Below are 25,339 nucleotides of genomic sequence, written 5' to 3'. Positions count from 1 at the left end.
GAACTCCTACTAAGGGAGGTCAAGTCAACGCCTCCTCCATTAACCTTCTGCTAGCAGGCAAAACTGTTTTATTCAGGCTGGCCTTTGATGTAGAAGCTGTTTTTTTTTGTTCAGTGGGATGGATGCTGTCTCTTTTATTAATGAGTTTTTTCACTGTATTATTATTACCTGAGCTTTTAATTTGTTTATATTATTAGTGAGTCTGAGCAGCAGAACATAGCTGATGGAAAGGCAGGAACAATTAATTCATTAATGTTTAAATCTATCTAGATATTTTAAAGCTAAAATGTGCCTATCAGCATCATCAATTACAATACATTTATAATTATAAATTAAAAGGATTTAGACTAATGCACTATTAAACTAATTTAGACAAATAGGGTCAATTTAATACATTTTTCTCTTAATACAAAGATACAAGATGTTTTTTTAAAAGCAAATAACCAGTGAACATTAATCAATATTACAAATACACCCACCTTTCAGTGTCCAGCCAATCATTTCCACACTTATTTGTAAATTCAAGTTTCTTTGTTTTTCATAGTTCATCTTTATTTCTATCTCTTTCACTGATGATATAGATAGCTGCCTCTGTAAAGGCTTAATTTGGGGAGTAATAGTTATCATCCCTAGGGATTTTTAAACTTGTTATTTTCTTTTCTTTTTGTTTCATCCACAATAATGTATATTTTCTCTTGCCTTTTCTTTTTAAATTCACTATTGTGTTGAATAAAATATACCCTAAAGCAAAGCTTTACTTGCACCCTAAACCATCCTTACTTCGGTGCCTTTGTTAAGATTATTCTCAAAAAATTCCTTTAACGTCTTTTTATAATTCTCCACTACCATTTTGTTTTGTAACAATGTATCACTCAATCAATATCTAAAATAATCATGTTTCTTTTTAAAAGACACCAAAGTGATCTGAAAAGTGGTCTCCACTTTATAAGAATGAATAGCAAAATTTTAGAAATCCAAACTGTATCTATTCCTGAAAAAGATCCACTTTTAGCAGAGCCATCTTCAGTTCACTGTGTCCTCACCAGATATCTATAATGCCATATTTTCTGAAACCTAATCTTGTATTTGAAATTAGTACCAAATACATGACCCCATAATTATTGTTCTAATATTTGACTGGTATGAAAGTGTTTGAAGTGACACAAAAGGAATCATCTATAGTGAATCTCATAGAGAGGTGCAAGCTCTAGTAGGTTTGAGATCTTCCTTTGAAGATGCATTGTTCTGATCTTTAAAAGAAACTTTGCAAAGGGAAAGTCAGTCTGTGCAAAACCTCTGTTAAATCTTCTTTTCTATATCAATATCCAGCAGCGCCCAGAACTCTTCCATTCTTTTTGCAGAAAAATCTGTGACAATCTCTCTCTCTCTCTCTTTGTATGGTGTTTCCCTGAGTGATTCCATTTCCTAACAGGATATTCAAGTGAAAGGAAGAGAAATAAGCATTCACATGGACTTTATATTGTTGTCTGTAAGCAGCTGTAAGCAACTCTTGCAAAAAGTAAACTAAATCTTAAAGCATTGTTATTTCTCTCTTTTTTTTCTGTATTCCAACCCAATGCAATGGTAGAAGAATGTATATAAAAGGCCTCAGGACTCTGATTCTCTGTCTATCAGCAGAATAACTGATAGAACAGAAAAGGATCAAATCTAGAAATGACCCCACCTCCATCATGCAAACAGGATCCACAAAGCTTTCAGCATATGCAATTTATTTATTCTAACGACTTTGGAAGCTTAATACAAACATCAATTTGCTTTGGTTGGCAATTTGATCAAGGTATCAGTTTTAAGGCACTCATTGAATTCCCAAGGGACCATAGTTTGAAGCTATCTAGGCATTCACTTTGGCAGAAAATGCACTCTAATACAGCCAGTTCACCGAGAGAAGGCATTCTCCTCAAATCACTCCCCAAACTCTTTGCACGCTTCTCTGGCAATTGTGTTTAGCCCACACATTTTCCACTTTCAGAAAAAGAATAAAGACCTTCCTCTTCCATTAGGCCCAGTTATATTAATACTACTAATCAGTATTAGTATTAATAATACTACTAATCAGTAAATCTTCCTTTGAAGATGCATTGCTCTGATCTTTAAAAGAAACTTTGCAAAGGGAAAGTCAGTCTGTGACTTTCAGAAAAAGAATAAAGACCTTCCTCTTCCATTAGGCCCAGTTATATTAATACTACTAATCAGTTTCCATTTTGTTTTCAACTTTTCACATTATATTTCAGAGTACTACAAATGCCCGATGGGTAGAAGCCAGGCTCTAAATCAAATAATAAATAAAACTAAATGAAATATATTTTAAGACTGGTACAAGTTGGCAGCAATCACTATATCTTGTGGTATGAATGATTCAAATGCTTCTGCTGAACCGGGAGATGGAGCAATCAGGAAATATTCTCATTGTCTTCAGTGATATGACGAGTGGTACATAATTCTATCATCCAGACAGAGAACAAGGCCAATGTTTTAGTTGAAACCTAATTGAGACTGGTGGCAAGCGCCCGCTGAGCTTGTAATGGGAACCTAAATTAATTGACCCTGGAGAATGCAACTCTCCATCTTTTGTCTGATTAGATCTCAGCTTCATTCACTGCTATCAATACTGGAAAGGAATCAGTGCAGTTTAGCCATTTGTGTTTATTGTGAAAGAAGTTGCATATTTTACTGCTAAACAAAAAAAGAAAAATAGTGACAGAACAACCATTATGGTTTGTGATCTAATGTTATCTTTTTGCAACAGCAGCACTGTGTAGAAGGATCTAACAAAGCCACATTATCTGAATAGCATGAGGTACAAATACTGGGTTTTTTGTCTCTAAATTGGATATTCCAGAAATATGCTCTTTCTTTCTTTCCCAGTCGTCTATTCTTAGACGACTGGGTCAAAAATCTTATATCATAAAATAGATTCTGATTAATTAGGACCAGAATAAATTAAAATAAAATGAAAAGACTACAGTACAATGAAAACCTGAAAATGAAATGAAGCCTCAAGCAGCATTAAAAGAAAACTGCCTCTATTTTCAGTTTAAAATAGCAGTGAAAAACTAATTTGAACCTCATAATTGAAGGGACTCGATGCTAAAGACAAAGAAAGAGACATAGGGGATATAACCTACTGCCAATACATGATTACTGATGCTGATTTAGTTGTTCTCTGTTATATAGAACAATTAGACCTTTAAATGGTTTTAAAATCAGAACACAGAGATATTGGAGAGTGAAGTCATACTAAACTAGATGTTGACTTTCCCCTTCCAGAAATGAACTCTCTGGGAAATCTTTAAAATAGACTTCATTGGTATCCTCATGCCTATTTAAAGCAGTATTTCTCAACCATGACAGTATTCAGATGTGTGGACTTCAACTCCCAGAATTTTCCAGCCAGTCCAAGGTTGGCTCTTAACCTAACCAACATTTGAGCCTGCAAGAACTGTGGCTTTCAGCTGCAATCCCATATCCAATTCATATCTCTCAGTAGCAATAGCTGCCTAAATATAGAATGTCAAAGTTGTTTTTATGATGAATCTTCCCACATTGTTCAGTCACTTTCATCTCTACCTCTTCAATCCTTTTCTATGATATAGCTGGAATTCAACTTCTGACAAGTTGCTCCTCTCAGTATTTCTATTATTTCCACTTTCTGAATGGCTTACATGAATAATTTTTAGGTATCTGAAAAAATATATGACAAACCAGCAGAGTTAAGAATTCAGAATCCATGTCAAAAATAGGATTCCATGTCAAAGTCTTTGTTTTGGGAAAACTATGCAAAGTACAGGAAACCCTCAGTTTAATTATTTCTGGATTTACAGACTGGATACAACATGTTATTTTGGGCATTACCCCAAAATAATGAATAAAATATTATATCTAAGTAGTCTAGATGATTCATATAAATTCCATCAATTTATGTGATTTGTGTAATGAGGTCATTACTGAAATTGATGCAAATTGATACAAATGACATACATTTAGAGTAAATGGATATTTGGTTTTAAATAAGCCTCTCCCCTAAAAATGCATCATTAAATTGAGGGTTTACTAGATCTGATATGGAATAATGAGTGAGAGCTTGTAAAGACAGCCACCCAACTTTCAGTGTTGAAATAGCATTTGTAATAAAAACAGCATATTTCTCACCGCTGAAAATATATCTACATTTTTTGCCTTGTTTTTCATGATTCCCTCACAAAATGAAGTTTTACTAAAATTAATGATCCATTGGGTGTCAGGCACAAAGAATCAGTACCACCAGTTAGGTTGATGCATAGAAGATATATTCAACTTTATACACAAGAATCTGGTCAATTAAAATTAGTGTCAGATAAGAATTTAGGAAGGGCTGGACCTAGAATGCTTGTGGAAATGCAATGACTCTAAACTGATGATGAGTTTAACTCCAACCTCCCACTCTGCCTAGATTCTCCTACATTGGATGACATAGAATCATTTTTAAAAAGTTGATGCTTACAATCTTGATAGGTTGAAACCTTCAATTCTATAACAAATTCATGTGGTTTACCAATTTTTAATCTCTTGAATCAGGAATTCAAAACAAATGACTTAACCATGAACAGTTTTGTTTTTGTTGTATATGGACCTTTTAATGATATAACTCACCTTAGAAATACTCAGATGAACGAAAAAATGCCACAAATTTGTTAGCTTTTAATGTGCCATAATATTTTCTTTTGTTTTGACTGAAAGAGATGACTGTAGCTACTGTTCTGGAATGAAAGAGCCAGTACATTAACAAGGCAAAAATATAATATCAGCAAGACAGCTACATAACGTTATGTGTATTTTTTATTTGCATTAGTACTTTTATTTAATTTGAAAAAAAAGATTAAGATGAAGCAATAAACCCTGTAGCTGATGGATAGAAGCAGAGATGGAGAAAATATGTTATTATAATCAAAGAAGATATATTACAAGAGGCAATTAGGTAGAGAGCATTTGAGTAGAAAGTACAGTACAATTCTGTACATCTACACATACCCTAAGAGAGTCTCAAATTCAACAAGGCTTTTACCAGATAAGTGAATCACTGTTTTCACTGCCATCTTGAGCATTCTTCAATCTGCTTGATTTCAACGGGCAAGAACCAGAATTTAAAGTTACTTCTTCTATTGAAGTAAACAGGAACTAAATTTTAATCATGTCTAAGATCTGAGCAATCAGGTTAGACAAAAGAATATCTCTTTACATTTCCTGTTCTAAACCAACCAAATATGGAATTTAATGTACAATTAAAGAAAGCCTTTCCTTGCTAGAACCTAGTAGAGTCAGACTTTTGGACTATCTCACTTCTGGCCTTATTTATATTGCCAGTGAGATCATCAAACAGCTGCAGAATATTTTGGCATTCAGGAAAAAATCTAAATTGTACTTCTAGATAGATTATATTTCAGAGGTGGTATTCAGCAGATTCTGACCAGTTCTGGAGAACCAGTAGCGGAAATTTTGAGTACTTCTGAGAACCGGTAAATACCATCTCTGACTGGCCCTGCTCCCATTTATTCTCTGCCTCCCTAGTCCCAGCTGATCGGGAGGAAATGGGGATTTTGTAGTAACCTTCCCCTGGAGTGGGGAGGGAATTGAGATTTTACAGTATCCTTTCCCTGGAGTGCAGTGAGAATGGAGATTTTACAGTATCCTTCCCAGGGCTGAAATCTAAAAATTTTCGCTACCGGTTCTGTGGGCGTGGCTTAATTAGTGGGTGGGGCTTGGCGGTCAGGTGATTGGGTGGGCGTGGCTTTTTGGTCAGGTGGGCGTGGCCAAGTCGACGTCACTTTGTTGCCCTTTTTTAACCTACAAAACACAACACAACACAACTGGCTCACCCACAAGGTAAAAGCAGCTGTGCTAGACCCAAAATGGCCCCTGCAACAAGCAGGAACCTCACACAGCCACAAAAGCCCCAAAAAACCAACTTTCACACTTTACACACACACAACACAACACAACTGGCTCCCCCACAATGTAAAAGCAGCTGTGCTAGACCCAAAATGCCCCTGCAACAAGCAGGAACCTCACACAGCCCCAAAAAGTCCAAAAAACCAACTTTCACACTTTACACACACAAAATTCCACATACAGCTTTGTGAGATTTTGTGTGTTTGTGTAGTTAGATTGAAACATTACAGAAACACACAAAATCTCAGAAAGCTGCACAAATATTATTTTATTTTATTTTTATTTTTATATAAAAGCAGCTAAATTTAAAACTTCCTAAACTTTAAATGGCTAGGTCTAAAAAAAGAACAACTAAAAAAAACCGCAATTAACTATTTTTTTTTAAAGCTCCTAAAGGGGAAAAAAACTTACAGGCAGGCAGGCAGATAGAGCTGCTCACCGATGAGCTTGATTGCAGGCAGGAAGATTCAGTTGCTTGCTGATGCAATGGATTGCAGGGATTACAGCAAGCGAAGCAAGGTAGGAGTTGCGACCAGCAGCTAAGATAAGCAAGCTGGAGACTGGGGGAGAAAGGGATTTTTGCTACCAGTTCTCCGAACTGCCCGCTGCCATCGCTACATACTTGCCCGAGCCGGTCCGAACCAGGAGCATTTCAACCCTGATCCTTCCCCTGCCATGCCCACCAAGCTACGCCCACCAAGCCATGCCATGCCCACCAAACCACACCCACAGAACCGGTAGTAAAAAATTTGAATCCCACCACTGTTATATTTGTATACTTATTTCATCTCTATTCCCAAATCCTGTACAATTTTTCAGTAAAATACCATTCATATACTCTTCTTAAATATTGGCAGTTCCATTAAAATGTTTTCTTCATCCCATTCCACATCATCATCTGCCACTATTTTTACATCTGTGCTTTCTGCTCAAACTAGTCTATCATGTCCAATTATCATGTCATTTGGTTCCAACTTCCTGGTCTTCAGCCATGAAATCAAATGTGTTGCCTGTAAAAAGGGTACAGTTACATACTAGTGGTAGTTATCATTCTTAAAGCCCAATCTAATACATCCAGTCCTACTATTATTGGGAGGTCTGAACCCATTTTGTACCATTTGGGGAGTGAAATGTTAAGGGATGGCGATTTTGGGAGCATGCACATTGCCACCCATTGCTTTAGCCAATGGAACATGCAATCCAGAGGTGGGTTTCAGCAGGTTCTGGCCAGTTCTGGAGAACCGGTAGTGGAAATTTTGAGTTTGGAGAACCGGTACTAAAAATGTTGACTGGCCCCGCCCCCATCTATTCTCTGCCTCCTGAGTCCCAGCTGATCGGGAGGAAATGGGGATTTTGCAGTAACCTTCCCCTGGAGAGGGGTGGGAATGGAGATTTTGCAGTATCCTTCCCCTGCCATGCCCACCAAGCCACGCCCACCAAGCAATGCCACGTCCACCAAGCCACACCCACAAAACCAGTAGTAAAAAAATTTGAAACCCACTACTGACGCAATCGCATCTGAGTACAAAGAACAGGAATAGTTATAGTTGCTTTAGCTCTGGTTTATGACAATTCTGTACAATACTACAGGTAATCCTCAATTTACAACAGTTCATTTAGCAACCGTTCAAAGTTACAACGGCACTGGAAAAAATAACTTATGACCATTTTTCACAGTTACAACTTTTGTAGCATCTCCATGATTATGTGATTAAAATTCAAATGCATGGCAACTGATTCATAACTTATGATGGTTACAGGGTCCTGGGGTCATGTGATCACTTTTTGCAACCTTTTGACAAGCAAAGTCAGCGGGGAAGCCAGATTCGCTTAGCAACCAGGTTACTAACTTATCAACTGCAGTAATTCACTTAACAACTGTGGCCAGAAAGGTTTAAAATGGGGCATAATTCACTGAACAAATGCCTCACTTAACAACAGAAAGTTTGGGCTCAATTGTAGTTGTAAATTGAGGACTACCTGTATTTCCTAGTACATTTCATAATTCAACAGTGTTGCCTTTTGAATCCATGTATTTATTCATATATCAATGATATGGCCATGAGTTCAGAAAAACTAAAGTTTTGTTACGTTTAACATATGTTAAAAGATTCAATAAAAACAAAGAATCAGAATGCCAAGGGCACATAATTTCAGTGGCAAATGGGAAAAGACATAAACTAGCGTTAGCTATTCCCAATCATCTGTCATTCAGTGGGCAGACAAAATACTTTGCCTTCTGGCCTCTTCAAACGGCTTGGATTTCAATGTCTTTCGGAAGCAGAGCAGGAACAGCATGAAACAGGTCCCTGGGAAATAATATTCTAAAGCTGGTGTCCTAAAACTCAGTAATTTTAAGACGGATACATGTCATTCCCAGTATTCCCAGCTAGCGTGGACTTTTAAGTCCACAGATCCTAGAGTAGCTGAGATTGAAAAACACTGTGTTAGAGGGCAAGTACAACAACATTGCAACATTATTAATACAACACTGAGCCATTTATTATACCATTAGACAGCATTAATGTCCTTTATAAACTTTACTTCTTTTTTCACTACTTCCTCACAATAAGCCAATAAAACAACAACATTTGGAATAGTTACACTGGTGCTCTCTGAGCTTGGTTGTTTGCTTAAAGACGTTTCATTACTCAACTAGTTAACATCATCAGTGCTAGTGAACACCAGGGAAATAAGCAAAAAACAATACCCCAATCAAGGAACTACTAAGGAGAAAACTACACTCCTCCCCACCCAAACTGGCAGGGCAACCTACTGTCTATAAACAGGGAGCAAGCCATACACTCAATCACACATCTGCAATCAAACAACCAAGCTGGGAGAGCACCAAGGACTCTGCAGTTCAATCCTGAGCCACAAATATTCTCTTTTATTGGAATAGTTATATTCTCTATATCCGAGTATCACACTGTGCAGGCAGTAAATTCTAGAGGATCTCCATCTGGAAAGCCCTTCAATTCACAACAGCAAGTTTTGTCTAGATTCAGATGACTGTACTGAAAAATCCTGACATAAAATCAGAAGCCCATCATTTCCTTCCTCTTCCTCTCTGTTCACAGAAGCAGACTGCGCGGTTGTAATGAAAATGTACTTGTCATTTTAAAAACAAAATATTCTTGCAAAATTAGAGACAAAGCTGAGGGACCATTCAACCCTACCCCCCCTTTCCCCCCATCTTTTTAATATTATCCAACCAATCTTTTTGCTGGAGAATGGCAAAAGGTATATACCTCTACAAAGAAAGGAATTAAAAATCTGGAAGAGTCATGGAAAAAGATTACAGGATTCAAATCCCTAGCCCAAAAGTCACAGATGAGTTCTTTGAGCACGTGGAAGCACTTTAGAAAGTAATCAAGCGAGGTCAAAACATTAAATTACTTCCCACCATGTTCATATTTCCCTGCAATACAAGAAAGCATTATGGAAACCTATTTTTCTTGCTCCAGGCAATAACATTTTCTTCATTACAAAACCACTGAATGGAATTTCAGAGTATATTTGACTAGATTCTGACTACATTAGTGATTTCATTGGGGTTAATCTTGGGGTTACATCTGTTGCAAGTCTTCTATAAAAGGCAAGGAAACTAACATTTACCAACGTTAAATAAGTACCCGTTTAAAAATCTACTTCTGTCTGGTTCCTGTAAATTCAGAGAGAATATGTTACACATACTATTATTTAGCTTTAGTAAATTGTATTTTATGAAAAATCTAGAAGTCTAAAATCTATTATTAAAGTTGCTTTATATTATTTACTAAATATGTTTGAGATTTGAGAAAAAAATAATATTTTCCTTTGATCTGCAACAAATGTCTAATCTTTGTTATAGGAGCAATACAACTAATATAATGATCAACTATATATAGTTTATATTTTGCTGTACTTCTCAGCACTGATCTCTGAATAAAATTATTACTATCATAAATTACTATTAATCCTCAAGGCAGTGTCAATTCTTAGCAACCCTATTTTCATCATGAGCTGAATAAAATACTAGGAAGTATAACTGAGAAGACATTAATAAGCCTATTATACCGGTAGCTCTTCCAATGCAGAAAGGCATATAGAATAGATCATCTAGAATAAGTGGGATCAGTTCAGAACCTTGTAATACTTAATACATTATTGCTAAGTTTGAAAATGACAGTTCAAGGCACAGGAACTGGCATGATAGGACAACTGCTGAACACCAACAGGTGGCAGATAGAAAAGAATAAGAAATAATAAAATTATGACAGCAATGATGAAAACTAGTGGGCAGGAGGAAGCAGACAGAGCTATTGTGGGAATTAACAGTGTAATAGTGTTAGAGGTGAGGAGGAAATGGAAAAACTAAAGTATACCTTTCACTGACTGCAAATTTCAAGGGTTTCAGCTTTGCTTCCTCCGAAAATAAGGATACCTGTTTTTACCCAAATCTACTCTCCTAAATCAAGAAACTTTTTGGAGTAGCTGGAAAGGACTGGAATTGGGGAATACATTCCATGAACTATTTTAAAAATCATTAGAATAAATTTCAAAGTCGGAGCCAAAACAGTCTTCATAATTTTATCATATGAACACACAGAACAGACAAACAAATATAGGCTTGGCAAGAATTTAACTTGTTAAGTTCCATTTAATAAGGTAAATTTAATCTGTAAAATGTATTAATTGGTCTACTTCTCTACAAACCATAAAGTACTATTTAGCACTTTATGACAAAATTCATTGTTAAATAATTGATGATTGAATTGGATTAGATTGAATTGAATTGCCAGTGATCACTGTGGTTTAAGGGAATCAGGCTAAATATTATTATGCAAATAAATAAATGCTTGTACAAAAGCATTATACGAATCCCATAACAGTAATAGAAATATTTCTCTGGTAAATTCTTGTGCATTTATTATTTAAGAGATATTTCACTTGTTATAATTGTAGAAGAAGTTACAGAAGAATGATTAAACTGTAATTACAAAGAATTATTTGGCTACATAGAATAGGATGAATATATGAGTAACTGTAGAAAGGTACAATGGAATCATGCATACATCATAGGAACAGAGCTCACAAATGTCCACATTCCCATTAATAAAGTTGATCTAGCAACCGAAGTAATTATACCATGCCAGAATCTGCATAAACATTTCACTTGTTTTCTCCCTCACATTTAACCAGAGTAACATTATCAGACATCTAGTAAATATTTTACACTTCCATATCTATATACAGAATAGCAATAGCAATAGCAATAGCACTTAGACTTACATACCGCTTCAAAGTGCTTTTACGGCCTTCTCTAAGTAGCTTACAGAGTCAGCATGTTGCCCCAACAATCTGGGTCCTCATTTTACCCACCTCAGAAGGATGGAAGGCCTTGGGCCAACGAGATTTGAACTGCCAAACTGCAGCTAGCAGTCAGCTGAAGTAGCCTGCAGTACTGCACTCTAACCACTGTGCCACCTTGGCTCTTAAAATATAGATTTTATAAATAAAATATAGATTTCTTCCTCCTGTCATTCTTTCTTTCATTAGAATTACAGAAAATCCTCAATTTATGACCGTAATGGAGTCCACTCATTATGGTCATCATGGTTGTAAAGTGGATCATCACTTGACCAGACCCCATTTTAGGATCTTTTTCATGGTGGTTGTTAAGTAAGTGGCAGTTGTTAAGCAAACCCATTGTATTGCATGAGGTGTTTTTTTGGGGGAAAAAAAATGAAGTAAATGCCAGTTTGGGGTACAAACATAGTAAACCACGGCCATGTGATGTGATGCTGCAAATGGCCATAAATGCGAGCCAGTTGTCCAACACCCAAAATGCATGACAATTATGTGACAGCAAAGGATTGTCCATCAGAACTGGATAGCTTTGGGGAGGCCCACTATAACTTCAAATGTTTGCTAAGTCACTAGGCATAATTCAAGGACTAACTGTACTGGCCATTGTCACTTGGTTCATGTGCATATGTTCCACAATTATTCTCTTTTCCTATCTTCACCCTCCATAATAGCATATGTTCTCCAGCAGCTTATTCATCATTGGAGTACAACGGTCCACAGAAGACTTTTAAAACATGCCATTCCTTAGCCAGAATTCCAGCAGAGCTAATCGTGGGGGGGGGAAATCTTTACACTTAGAATAGGCAGGTTTCCTCATTAGCAGCTCTGAACTTCAATGTTTAGCTAGAAAGATTCATCAATGCACCATCTGGAAACCATCTGAAAGTAGGGTAGATCATTTCTATCCCTCCACAAAGAGCAAAAAAAAAAAAAAGTCATTGAAGAGCAAGGAAACAAAACCACATATTGAGATATCACTATAAAATTCTTAAAATCCAAGAAGGAAGGAAAAAAACTGGTTACCTGCTTGCAGGGATTGCATCTGAGATGACAAAAAGAAAAACTGAAACAGTCTGAATTAATCATTTTCAAACCTTACAATAAGAGATCCATATTTTTAGATGCTGCTATACCCCCATCTCTCCTTCCCAATTATAAATGTCTGTTTGCTGCCGTACAGTGGGAGAAAACAAGCTTGTAAAATACAGGGAAGGTAGGCACAAGTAGTAAGCTGGTGGGTTCCTTCCAGCTGGAACTAGGTTGTTACTATAGCAACAACCAAATGACAGATAAGGTTTGGGGTGTTTTGTTTTGTTTTTTAATTTGAAGAGGTCTACTGTGATAATAGCACTTCCAGGATTTTTCCCTGCCAAATGGTTTGAAAAACCTGTTAGAATCCAAATTACCATATGCCATATGGTTACAAGTGCTGACTTTTAAATACTTTCTCAATTGCTTTTAAGCTGCCATCCATGCTAGAAGTATGGCTATCTTGATGACATTCCACAAACAAACCCATGTTGTCATTCATATACATAACACACATTCTCCCTGGGACCCAAATCATGATTCCAAGGAAGCAGTCTCCATTTGCAAGAGCTCTGAAAGTAATGACTTGGGAGAGAGTGAAATTAATCCCATGGGCTAATTTTCTAACCCCATTTTAGAAGATTCCCCATCATGATGCAAAATGATCTGGAAGATGAGCTTTGGGCCTGGTGGGAATACAACACCTCTCTGCTAGTCATTAAAAAAACCCCACCTGTTTGAGGCTTCTGCACAAGCCTGGAACAGATGCCACTGCTTTAAGGGATGCTTTTATTAAAGTTAAAGTAACTCTCAAAGCAGCACCAGCCCCTTTTGCATTTCACTTGAAAGAAGCCAGTATCATTTAATAGCTATCAGAGCAAGGGATGGTTTGAATAGAATAGAATAGAATAGAATAGAATAGAATAGAATAGAATAGAATGGAATGGAATAGAATAGAATAGAATAGAATAGAATAGAATAGAATAGAATAGAATAGAATAGAATAGAATAGAATAGAATAGAATAGAATGGAATGGAATAGAATAGAATAGAATAGAATAGAATAGAATAGAATAGAATAGAATAGAATAGAATAGAATAGAATAGAATAGAATAGAATAGAATAGAATAGAATAGAATTCTTTATTGGCCAAGTGTGATTGGACACACAAGGAATTTGTCTTGGTGCATATGCTCTCAGTGTACATAAAATAAAAGGTATGTTCATCAAGAATCATAAGGTACAACACTTAGATTTAGATTTAGATTTATTGCACTTCTATACTGCCCTTCTGCCAAAGGACTCAGGACGGTTTACAGCCATATTAAAACACATATAAACCACAAAATTTAAGAACAATTTAAAAAACAAATATGATAGTCATAGGTTACAAATAAGCAATCAGGAAACAATATCAATATAAATCATAACGATACCAGCAACAAGGTTACAATCATACAGTCATAAGTGGGAGGAGATGGGCGATTGGAATGATGAGAAGATGAGAAGATGAATAGTAGTGCAGACTTAGTAAATAGTTTGACAGTGTTGAGGGAATTATTTGTTTAGCAATGTGATGACGTTTCAGAAAAAACTGTTCTTGTGTCTAGTCGTTCTGGTGTGCAGTGCTCTATAGCGTCGTTTTGAGGGTAGGAGTTGAAACCAGGATGTGAGGGATCTGTAAATATTTTCACAGCCCTCTTTTTGACTCATGCAGTATACAGGTCCACAATGGAAGGCAGGTTGGTAGCACTTGTTTTTTCTGCAGTTCTAATTATCCTCTGAAGTCTGTATCTATCTTGTTGGGTTGCAGAACCAAACCAAACAGTTATAGAGGTGCAGATGACAGACTCAATAATTCCAGTGTAGAACTATATCAGCAGCTCCTTGAGCAGTTTGAGCTTTCTGAGTTGGCGCAGAAAGAACATTCTTTGTTGTGCATTTTTGATAACGTTTTTGATGTTAGCTGTCCGTTTTGGCTTTGCAAAGCCAAAGCTCTTTTTTACAAATTTTGAAACACTGTGTGCAGCCCTGATACTTGGAAAGCAAGTGCTGAGACAGGAAGCCATCTCTTTCATATATCTGAGGATTACTATATATGAAAAAGAGTGGCTTTGTGGATATAAACATTTATGCCAGAATAAGATCATATGTCCACCATTAGGGCATCTATCACCTTGGTGACTATGCTTTTCTTCAACAGTGATGACTTTAGCTGTATTCCTGTCTCAGAAAATAATAGAGTAAAGCTGCCTAGCTACCAAGCAGTCATTCTTTCTATATTAAATCCCATTAAGGGTAGCAATGATAGGTCATCAATTTTGTGACCAAGTACTTTGCCCAGTGCCTCTAACTATGACCGTGGGTTACAGCAGTGGCTGAAGTGAAGGAGAAGAGGCAATAAATTCCATCCAAAATCAATACTTTTTAGGCTGCAGGAACTCAATCTCATAGCAAGGGCACTTCCATGCTGTCACGGCTTCTACTTCAGTGAAGTAATCAACATCCCTTCACATTCTGCTCCACCAAAAAGAGAAATAAACAAAGAAACAAACAAACAACAAAACAAAACCCCAAAGCAGATCAGCACTTTGCAGATCTGCTCACCTCCTGTCAAAAGGAGAAGGAAACGAAAAGAAGCCTTATCAATTCGTCGGGCCCTGAAAACCTATTTATTTCAACTAGCTGGGCTGGCTTGAGTTAAATTTTAAATTGATTTTAAATTGGGTTGTTTTAATTTATGGCCAAAATATTTAATTATTTTAAACTGTTTTTAAATTTTGTATGTTCTGTTTTTTACTTTGGCTGTTCACCGCCCTGAGTCCTATTTGGAGAAGGGCGGTATAGAAATGGAAACAAATAAATAAATAAATAAATAAAATAATTCCTCTGTTGCTGTTATATCAGGGTAAAATCTGGGGGATGTGTCGCTCTAAGGTTTTATACATTTGATATTTCCAGAAGTTCAGTTTTGACTAGAAAGAGGTTTATTTTCTTTTTACTTCAAACAAATGTCTCTGGGTCAGGGCTGTAATTGTGAATCAAATCATAGGAAAAGGCCCTGGGTGTATGTATGTGTAGCTGGAAAAATATCAGATAAATTATGCAAGCCAATTTTGCCTCGCTTGTAAATCAAATAAGCTGCTTATATCATCCGTAAGATTCATTCATGAGGCAGGATATTGCACAGCTAATTTTCCTTTAGCTATCAAATCTTTCATAAGTATTCCAGACAGTGTGAGTAAAAGCTGGTAGAACAGATTTACAATCCCAATTTATGAAGAGATTGAGGTATAAAATTACAGCAATAAAGTACAACACTCATCTTGTATATAAAACTGTTTTCAGGTATTGCATTTCAATGACCTTGCAGTGAGGATTTAACAAATACAGTGGAAAGACATTTAAAGGTACAATCATAGTTTTCAACCTGGATTAAAAATTTCACAGATTTCACAGGTATGATAAAAATAACATGGGCGTGTACAAAGGGAAAAGGAATCATCTGCTCTTCTAGAGTACACATAATCTACTCTAGAAGAGTAATCTGAAGAATATGAGATATGAGATAGAGCATGTGGTCACCATTCTTTCCATTGTTCAAGAAAGGACTGGTTTTTAGCTACAGGATGAGTGGTCAAAAAATGGTTTACATTCACACTAAAGGAAGATCCTGGCTCATTTTTTTAAAAAAATATCCTTTATAGAATGTGACTGTAAGTCTGTGACGGTGTTTGTCAATCTTGGCAACTTGAAGATGTGTGGCTGGCTGGGGAACTCTGGGAGCTGTATATGAAAACAAATTCAGAAATCCAGGCTTTTGGTATAGATGCATCCTTGCAACGAAACCAGGAAAAAATAGCAACTGATCTTTATTTTCACAATCCTTCCTTTTCTTTTCTGAGAATGGTAATGGAGTAAATAGGCTTCATGTGGTCAAAAAAATAGCAGGAACAAGAGGAACAAAATAGTCATGGCATGTTGTCAGGCCCACTAGGTAGATCAGACCAGGGAATAAACTCTACAGGAAAGTTAAAAATATTTTTATTGAGATTGGCTATACAAGTAGTCTTTGCTTAATGGCCAGTTGCTAAGTTAGTCCTCAACCTATGACCACAATTGAGCCCCACATTTTTCTTGCTAAGTGAGACATGGGTTAAGTGAATTTTGCTCCACTTTACAATCTTTCTTGCCACAGTTGTTAAATGGATCACTGCAGTAACATGGCTGTTAAGTGAATCTGGCTCTCCCATTGACTTTGCTGGTCAGAAGCTCTCAAAAGGGACTCCAGGACACTGCAACGGTCATAAATGTGAGCCTAGCATCTGAATTTTGACCATGTGACCATGGGGATGCCGCAACAGTCATAAGTAAGAAAAATGGTTGAAAGTCACTTTTTTATTGCTGTTGTGAAAGGTCACTAAACGAACTGGTTGTATGTCAAGGACTACCTGTGCAAAGTTACTATGGATACCCCCAAAGGTACTTATGATACATTTTGAAGTTTCAATGGCTGCACCCTTTCCATGGTCACATATTTTGATCACTTAGCAACCAACTTGCATTTATGACCTTTTGCAGCATCCCACACAGCATCACATGACTACAATTTTCAGGGTTGTTTTTTTTTGTTTTTTTTTTGCCAGTTTCTGGTTTTTGGTTTCAGTTTCTGGCAAAGAATGCTGACAAAATATAATGGATTTGTTTAATTACTACAGTGTTCCCTTAACAACTGTGGCATTCACTTAACAACTGCCTCAAGAAAGGTCATTAAAATCAGTGTGGTCAGATGGTGATGGGCTTAACAAACACCATGAACTACAAAATTCTGGGATCAATTGTAGCTGTAAATCAAGGACTGCCTGTGATAAAGTTTTGCATGTCTGATTGTGCTATACGTGCTCCTCCTCTTTTTATAATCCAGTAAATTAGGGAGGCATTTCCTGCACTCAAATCACATTTATCTAATCATTTCTTTGTAATGAGTTTTCCCTCTATCATTCAAGGCCATGCTGTACATAAAATAAACCAAGTAACAAATATGTTAGAATATTCGGATCCAAAGTATAGGCTTACATTCCTAAGAAAAGAAGGTAAAATCGAACTTTTAGGAAGGAAGGAGTGTTTATTGGTTATGGTTTGAGCTCTAAAAGAAACAGAATCCTTGATTTTTTCACAGAAAGTTAAATGAAAAAGGATGATATACTTTGATAAAGGACAAAATCCAAGCACTAATGAGATATCATAAATCAATTTAGACAGCCAAACAAGAGAAGAAATAGTGCAGCCATCTGAAGAAGAACGCACTGTGATTATGTAACTGCTACAAGAATAACAGACTGTGAACTTCATTGGCAACAGGGAACCTAGTCAAGAAGATACAGAAATTAGGCCAGACACAAGCATACCAAATAAAAAGGGGTCACCTAGTGTAATTTCTCTTCTAGAAGAAAGGAAGAGACCCCAGATCCCTACCCATGAAGGACACTGAAAGGATACTGATGCTGAAACACAAAAACAGTACAAGCCATGAAAAAAGATATCAAATCTCATAACCAGGATGAAGTATGGACACTTACAGATATATCAAAAGCGAATGTCCCTTGAATGTAATTTGGTCTTCAGCATCAAAGGAGATATTGAAAGAATATTCAATGTTCAGCTAGTTGTCAAGGGTTACTTCCAAAATACAAATATGGCAATGAAACCTTCATATCAGCAGTGAGGAGTACTTCCATCAGGACATCAGTTATTAAACAAGAAAATGAACGTTCCATAAACCTTCTTTTATGGAGAAATTAAGAAAACTGTATACATGCAGCAATCATCATTGTTTGAAGAACCTGAAAAAATAGGATTTCTGTGCAACCCTGAGTCAAACTGCTACATAATGGACTCTTAAGACGAAATACATTGTTTCCTAGGAGTTTATAAAATGTAAAAATGACTCCTATTTGTACTTAAGGTGCAGAAATGAAACCTGGATATATATCTTACTGATTTGATTTTGTATGTTGATGATGAAAGGGATCGTTAAGAAATTATAAAAGAAATATTGATGAAGCAATGGTACAATTTTCCTATTCTCTACACCATCAAACTCAAGGCCGGGGGCTAGATCCGGCCCACGGGGTGCCTAGATCTGGCCTGCAGGGCTGCCCTGGAAACAGCAAAGGACTGGCCTGAAGTGCCTCTGCCAGTGGAAACGGAGCTCGGGAGGGCTGCCTGTGGTCCTCCTGAGCTCCATTTTTGCTGGCAGAGGGTTGCAGGTGGCCGTCACAGCCGAAAACAGAGCTCAGGAGCCCATTTTTGCTGGCAGAGTGCTCAGGCCACCACAGGTGCCCAAGACATGAGTGACTTTGAGCTAGCCACACCCACCCTGGCCATGTCCACCCTGACCCCCCCAAGGTCAAACGCAACCCTGATGCGGCCTCAACGAAATCGAGTTTGACACTCCTGCTCTACACCCTCAAAGAAAATAAGATGGAAGCTTCTTCCTTAACCAGAGAATGAAGATAATGGACCTTATGAAGTATTTTGAACTGATAGAGATTAATGAAATGCTACAGATATGAAATTGAATTTATTTGTAACCAGTAATCCTATATTAGTGGGCTCTATGGATGCAAACTGGGCTGAAGACAGAAAACATTGAAAGTCTGTTAGTGGCATCTGCTTTATGATGGAGGAATTATCAGTCGGTGTGCATAGTGTAATGATTACACCATGCACAAAACACATGGATGCTAAATACCGCTTTATAAAAGAAACAGAACACAAAGGGCTTATTGAGCTGAAATATCACACAACAGAAGAAATGTTGGCAGATATTCTCATTACAGTCGTCCATGAAACAAAACATTACATTTCAAAAGTTCTGTTGCTATCTTGCAGGTCATTCATGGTTCAAGTAAAACAAATACAGAATGTTTTGCCTGGTTCAGATTTGAACAATTTGAAACCTAAAACACTTTCAGATGTTCTGGGCATACTAGAAATAGTGACATTCAGAATAAGCCTCTTTGATTACAAACTCTGGATGACTGACTACTAAATTATACCAAAGAGACATGGAAAACCTCAAGCCTTTGCTATTCTGTAGAAATCATCTACCTAGATTTTTGTAGACCTAGGTAGTTTATGAACTATACATGATTTTATTGTAATTTACAAGATAAATAAGTTGATAAAAGGTTCATTTTACTAAGATAAACTGCAAACTCTATAGAATCAAACTCAATTGAGATTTTATATATATATATATCTCGAACTATCCTAAAAATATGAATTCCAGGTGTAGTTATAAAAGAAGAGACGGATATCATGACCTCTGGAACTTAAAATATATTATCCACTTAGCTTTCGTTAGCTTCTGTTAAGATCGTCAGAGTGTAAAAACTACCATTGAAGAGATATTCACCTTTATATATCATTGATCAATTTGGCCATTGCGCGCATGATAGGCCCATCCACCCACCTCCCACCTATAATTAGCTCTGTCGTTTTTACTTCAGACATGTTAATCAATGGAGGCTTAGCTCCTGTTGCTTCTTCCCCTATCATGCACCGCCTGGGCTCCCATCCCCAGGGAATAATGCTGAGCTGTCAGATATTGCTTTAACGGCATTCTCTCTGGCCCCGTCCCACACACCACCGCTCCTCCGTCTCACAGGCATATTTGATATATCAACCAAATTTATTTGTTGTTTTGCCCGTGATCTTGTGACACACCCAGCTCGTTCCTCATTACCCATGTCTATTGTGGCTTGAAGCTGCTCTGCCGGGCTCCTCAGCATTCGGCCCAGGCTGGCTATGCCTCCAAAGGACAAATCTACATGCCCAAATTGGGGAGAGGGGGATGTTGCATTGATCTCTACTCCCCGATAGAAATCAGTCTCTGCTCATCCTGCAGATCCTTCCCGGTGCCTCAATGCTTGGTAGCAGGTCAACGTGCCTATTAATGGAGCTATTGTTGGAAAACCAGGCTTCTTTCAATAGGCATCTCCCTTTAGTTGCATCATGGGCAACAGCTTCAGCCTTTTGAAAGTTGAATGTGTGATTGTGCTCCTTCATATGGGTCCAGATCTGGAGCGCTGTTCTTTGCCCTAGACAGCCATTTCATGTTCATGCACTCTAGTCTGTTTCGCCTATGTAGTTGCTTGCACAGTTACTGCAGTTAATACGGTAAACTATTGAGGATGCCTCCTCTTTGGGTAATGTTTCTTTTGGGTGCATTATTCTATTGTGTTTCCCCAAAAATAAGACCCTGTTTTATAATTTTTTGAACCCTGAAATAAGCACTTGGCCTTATTGCCATGTACTCAAAAGCCCAATTGGGCTTATTATCAGGGGATGTTTATTTTGGGAGGAAACAGGGTATATATATTTGTGTGTGTGTTGTTGTTTTTTAAATGCATAGCTAAATCTCTTTGGTATTAGTTATAAAGCAGAGCTTAATTATAAGTTGATCCAAATAGCATTACATAGTTGGGGAATTATGGAAAATTATTCATATACTTGCAGTATGTTCCAATCATTTCCTCCAAAGTCAGTTAATTTTTCAACTTCAAGTCATTATATTCTTTGTCTGTTTAAAACATGCCCTTATCATGTTATAAGAGCCCTGGTGGCGCAGCAGACTAAAGCACTGTTATTAACACCAGCTGCCTGCAATTACCTCAAATCTCACCAGGCTCAAGGTTGACTCAGCCTTCCATCCTTTCTAAGGTAGGTAAAATGAGGGCCCAGAGTGTAGGGGCAATAAACTGACTTTGTATAAAAAATATACAAAAATATGAAGGCTATTGCTTAATGCACTGTAAGCCGCCCTGAGTCTCCAGAGAAGGGCACCATATAAATCACACACACAAAAAAAATCATGAGCATGAGAAACTGGGTTGTCACAGATGAGTTGCCTTGGTCCAGTCTACACCGTAGTCAGTTTTTTCTGTAAATTTTCTATCCATTTCATTTTTCAAAAATGATAAGCAGGAAGACTGTAACATTGAATTTTTCCCAGCCATTTTGCAGCTCAGAATCCACCTCTCAAATTTACCTTTTTATCTATAGAGAAATATATAACTACTGCCCTGCAAATACAGGATACATTTCAATAGCATTGTCTTAAGTTTTATAGAGGAGGAATTGAACCTGGATATATTTAGTGAATTTCCTTGGCCACTCCTATTTTAGTACACATTTTTTTGGCATGCAAGAGACTTCTTCTATAGAGTTAGTAAAAACTATGGTATGGATTCCCATGGATAGATTCCCCATCCTTTGTTGCTTCTGTAATTTCTGTTCTTTCTCATCAAAACATCATTGTTGTTGATGTCTGAATCTTATCTAGTGCACAGTGGATACTTTGAGCACTTATAGATAAAGTTTCATTGACGGCATGAAATATTGCATTGGAACAGAGTCCAGGATACAGGGATTGAAGCTAAGAAAAGTTTATGCAGTGCAACATGGCATCCAAGAATAATTTTCAAAGAATACCTTTATCCTTTCTGAAAGGAGAACAGGGGTTTACTAACATACTGGATTTTTTCTTCCATAATCTCTACTTGGTAGAGCAGAAAATGAAAGTATCATGTAGAACCAAAAAGGCATCTGATAAAAAAGAAATATTCTATAAATCTTCTCCACTAATGTTATATTTCAACGGTACGCATTTACCCATTCAACACAGCATCTATTTACTATTCCCATAAGAGGGCAGAATTATTCATTGCCAGAGAGTTGCTACTGACATTAGTCTTGATACAGTGGAGTCTCTACAAAGAAAGAATGAAATCTGTTTCATACTGCAAATCCTAATGAGAAAGGAAGGGAATATACTAAGTTAACAAGCTTGGTTTCACTTTTATTCAAGTGAAGGAGGCTTTATGCACCTGTAGGTCCTATTCTTCCTGTCCTGACACCAACTAGTTCCATTCCATGTTTAGAAGGCCAAGGGATTTACCAATGGTGGGATTCAATTTTTTTTTACTACCGGTTCAGTGGGCGTGGCTTGTTGGGCGTGGCATGGCTTGTTGGGAGTGGCTTGTTGGGAGTGGCAGGGGAAGGATACTGTAAATTCTCCATTTCCTCCCAATCAGCTGGAACTCAGGAGGCAGAGAATAGATGGAGGCGGGGCCAGGCAGAGGTGGTAGTTATCAGTTCTCCGAACTACTCAAAATTTCCGCTACCGGTTCTCCAGAACTGGTCAGAACCTGCTGAATGCCACCTCTGGATTTAACAGTTGGAGATGGAGATCAGTCTGGAGCAGTGGTGGGTTGCCCCCAGTTCGGACCGGTTCTATAGAACTGGTAGTAAAACCGGCGAGAGGCTCCACCCACTGACCCCAACGTCATCAGGAAGCTTCTGCGCAGAAGCGCGCGCACATGCGCAGAAGCGCACATGTCAGCAAAGCAAGCGCACACGCACAGCCCTATTGCAAACTGGTAGTAAAGGTAAGTAGAACCCACCCCTGGTCTGGAGATATGTTTCCTATGCTTCAGAAGGATACCAAACAAACATCCCACATGCAGTTACATATATGGTATAACAAAACACCATTATAGCCATTTTGTTTTTCCATTAGAAGTCTGAAATATATAGCTTTGATTCTCCTTGAAGTCTTGGTTGAAACTTTCCTCATTTGCCATTAGATTTTAACATTTAATGTGACGCAGTGAGAAGATGACTAAATACACGAGGAGTGGTAATGTTCATTTTATTTTAAACTAAATTTTGTTTGTGTGTTAGTTATGTATGAGCCTTCATTACACCTACATCTTTGGTTTTATCCCACCCATTTTTAGGAGCCTTCTCCCTCGGTGGGGCCTCAAGACCCAAGCTGTGAACTCATCAGCAAAATATTATAAAGAGGAATATTAAGAATTGGATTTGGAATGTTATATGACTTTGTGTAATGATGGATACCTCACCCAGATCTTCCAGAACTCATTTTCTGACTTGACAATTCTTATCTTGTTAGTACACATTCTGAGAGCTCTTTTCACTGCTAAGTATACTAAAGAGGGTAATTTTTCTTATTTACTGAAATACCCCAGCTTCTAGAAGCCAGTGGAAAGCATGAAACACATTTCTATAAAGACTGGATTTCATCAAGGCTCTGGCTAGAATCCAGTGTTGTGTAAACAAAACAGCTAATTGTCAGTACATGCACATTGCCAGTCTGGGTCTCAAGTATATGGAGATGCCTCTCAATGTTTCTAAGCAATGCTGTGTGTGTGTGTGTGTGTGTGTGTGTGTGTGTGTGTGTGTGTGTGTGTGTGTGTGTGATGCATGTGCGTATGTACATTGTGTATTATTAAAAGAGGAGAATAGTTTCCTCCCCCAGCCAACACAGGCAAGACAGATGATGTTGCATGTTGCAATAAGGACTTCCATCAAAGCGCCTGTGGTTTATGAGTGTGCTTAATCTATTCTAATTGTGTCATGAAGCAATTTTAGGGAGTGCATAAATTGATACTGTGAATCAAAGTGCAGGTTTGTACCAATGTATTCTGAAGATAAGCTGCAACATGTTTCAATATTTTAAGCATCTTTCTTTATAAAAATAAGGATTCTGCAATTCATTTGCAACCAAGAGTGGTACAATTATAGACATAGCATGCTTTTACTAGAATTCAAAATGCTAGAAGTTTAATTAGTCACCTAGGGTGCATGTTAAGCAGGTTGCCAAATTTCATGGAAAATCACTACCACCACTACTATCTTCATTCCAAAATGGAAATATTTCTCAGTTTATAAACAACTCATTCTTGATACATCCTTGAGGGGTAGGAGTAGAGACATTGATTAATGGTTTCCCTAAGGTATCAGTTGAGGGCAACCAGTATAGAGCCAACAATGCACCAAACACCTGATTCACCTTTTTCCTGTCTCCACATCTTAAAGTTGCCATAGTATCCAGTTATCCCAAAAGAGGTTATGGAACTGCTATACTTATGCATGCTGCACCCATTAAAAAGGCATAGGGCTTTGATCACAAGATTGCAGACAGCATATTGATTTTTTTTTATTCCTCTGCAGATGCTGCTGCTTTTAGATCTATTACAGTTTGAATCCCTTCCTCTGCCATGCTACCCCTTCACTCTCTGACGCCATTGTATTATGGAAGACTAAAGAGTCCCAGGATTCAGATGAAAAAACTACAGTATCATTTATTGTCCATATGGATTCATGTTTTGAAAGAAAAATCTGTAATGGGACCAGATTTCATCACTATAGGGAAAGGTATGATTCATCTTTGACATTAATGACAATCCTTTGGACAGGAACAAGCAAAGAGGAAAGGGTTAATCTTCCTTTTCCAGTTCTATTCCTCTACTCAAATTTTTAACCACCCCATTTGTGCTTTTAAGTAAAAAATGAAAATGGTGGCACAGCTCATTAATGTCTCATTAATTTTGGCCCTGAGGCAGTCCAATGTGCTATTTCTGATCAGAAGTTTATTCGTTTGCCTAAAAATTGTAACTTGCTTTTCATTATAGTAATTCCAAAGCAGGACAAAAAATATAGAATCAATAGCCATACAATTGCATTATCTTAACTACGTAAGTACACACATGTAAAAGAATTATAAAATTTCTTTTCCTTTGGCCAGGACAGTAGCAACAATGAAGGGATAGAGCAGCCTAGAGTCAATTAAAAGACTAATGCCAAGTTCTTGGTCTGACCAGACAGGGAATTTCTCAGTCAGGGTGTCTACATTAAGAATGCCTGTTTGATTCTTTTTTTTTTTTTTTTTTTTGGCTTGCTTTGGAATTACTATTAGTGGCACATCTGACATTGTAAGAACCCAGGTCTTAAGACTAGACCAGCACAGGAATCTTTATCATTGCATTCTGGTAAGTCACAAAGCCATCTAATCTGTTCAGATTGACCCTGCCTTTTTCTACCTGCTACCTAAAAGGTTAAGGTTTGGTTATATTTGGGAGAAGATTCCTGAGACTCCTGTAGACCAGTCAATAGCAAATCAATCACAGAACAAATCAATGC

Source organism: Pantherophis guttatus, chromosome 5, assembly GCF_059756535.1.
Source record: "Pantherophis guttatus breed Tessera chromosome 5, ASM5975653v1, whole genome shotgun sequence".
Classification (NCBI taxonomy): Eukaryota; Metazoa; Chordata; class Lepidosauria; order Squamata; family Colubridae; genus Pantherophis; species Pantherophis guttatus.
The sequence above is the reverse complement of the archived record's forward strand: the minus strand, read 5'-3'. Positions refer to the sequence as shown.